The sequence below is a fragment of the Tupaia chinensis genome, unplaced genomic scaffold (assembly GCF_000334495.1).
Source record: "Tupaia chinensis unplaced genomic scaffold, TupChi_1.0 Scaffold000628_1, whole genome shotgun sequence".
In the NCBI taxonomy this organism is placed as follows: Eukaryota; Metazoa; Chordata; class Mammalia; order Scandentia; family Tupaiidae; genus Tupaia; species Tupaia belangeri.
In genome coordinates, this window is record NW_006160148.1 from 3,509,614 (window position 1) to 3,511,467 (window position 1,854).

The window sequence follows — 1,854 nt, forward strand, 5'->3', positions numbered from 1 at the left end:
GGATTATGGTGTGGTCATCCCCCCAGGGGGTGATTTCTTGTTTTCCTTCTCACTGTCTCTGTCTATCTCCAGTGAGCACACATGCTCTAAGGCAAAAATCTCTAAAAAAAAAAAAAAAAAAGGCCAGAAGATGGAGACCACCAACAGACAACATGGCATATACACACAATGGGGTATTGTTCAGCTGTGAAGGAACGGAGTTCTGACACACAGTGCAGCATGGGTAAACCTCGTAGTGGTAAGCGAAATAAGGACAAAAGGACAGATCTGAAACAAAACAAAACAAAACAGCTTTTTTTCAGAGTGGACTGAAAATTGAAGCTGGACCTCCCATGAGGCTCCAGCCTGCTGAGCAGCAGCATTCAGCATCTGCTCTGTCACTGGGGCTGGGCTCTCATGGTACTCTGAACAAGACAGACCTTGCTGGTCCAGCGCTCAGCATGACACAGGAAAGACAGGAGCTCTATTGGGGTGAATTTTCCAGAGAACAGCCCACCTCTCCGTACATTGTCCTGTATGGTTTACAGCATGCACATATTTTATTCGGTCCTAACCATGGCCCTAAGAGTAGGCACAGCCGTGTTTACCTTACAGATGCGGAAACTGAAGCTCATTGCGTCTTGGTCTTTACCCAAGGCCATACTATGAATGAGAAGTGGAGTTGGGTGGGAACCCAGTCCAGATTCGCTGTACAGCACAGGTCTCCAACTCCTGGTCCTGTTAGGAACCGGGCCTCACAGTAGGAGGTGAGCAGTGGGAGAGCCAGTGAATGAAGCCTCGTCTGTATTTACAGCCACTCCCCTGCGCTCACAGTACCACCTACATTGGCGCCTGAGTTCCACCTCCTCTCACCGGAGCCCTCAGATGGGACCACATTGCAGAAAAGCAAACATAGGGCTCCCACTGACTGTATTATAGTGAGGTGTGTAATTATTTCATTATGTATGACAATGTAATAATAGAAAAAGTGCACAATAAATGTAATGCACTTGAGTTATTCTAAAACCATCCCCGCTTCCCATGGAAATACTGTCTTTCCTGAAACCAGTTCCTGGTACAAAAAAGGTCGGTGATTGTTGTTCTACAGTGGCCCTTACTGTCCCCGCTTCCAAGCCCTCACAACCGTGCTTGGGCTTCTTTATTTTTCTTTTATATTTCCTCTTATTTTATAATTTTTAGTTACATCATTTAATTATTGTACATCTTTGTGGAGACACGACATAGATTTTCCTTTTTATTTTTAATGTTCAGTATGTTTATTTTTTTTTACATTTTCCCACAAACATTTACTTTACATATCAAAAATTTTTGCTCATATTTCATAGTTTTTTTTTCTTTGGGAGAGGTTTTTTTTTTTTTTTGGAGAGATTTTCGCTATAGGGCGCGTGCGCTCGCCAAACAGACAACAGACAGAGACATAGAGACAGAAAGCGAGAAATCACCCCCCAGGGGGGATTGCCACGCCGCAATCCCTTCTCCTCCATTCTCCTCTCGGGATCTTGGGCACACATGCACACGCGCCTGGTGTGAGTTTTAAGCCACCGGGTCTGGGACTCGAACCGTGGTCAACTACGTGGGAGTCCAGTGACATAGCCATTACGCTAACTGCTGGTTCCCTTTTGGAGAGGTTTTTGCTATAGGGTGTGTGCGCTTGCCAGAAAGTCAGAGACAGAGAGACAGAAAGCAAGAAATCACCCCCCAGGAGGGTGGCCACGCTGCAATCCTTTCTCCTCCATTCTCCTCTTGGGATCTTTTTTTTTGAGAGGTTTTCGCTATAGGGCATGTGCGCTCACCAGACAGACAGAGAGAGACAGAGAGACAGAAAGCGAGAAATCACCCCCCAGGGGGGATGGT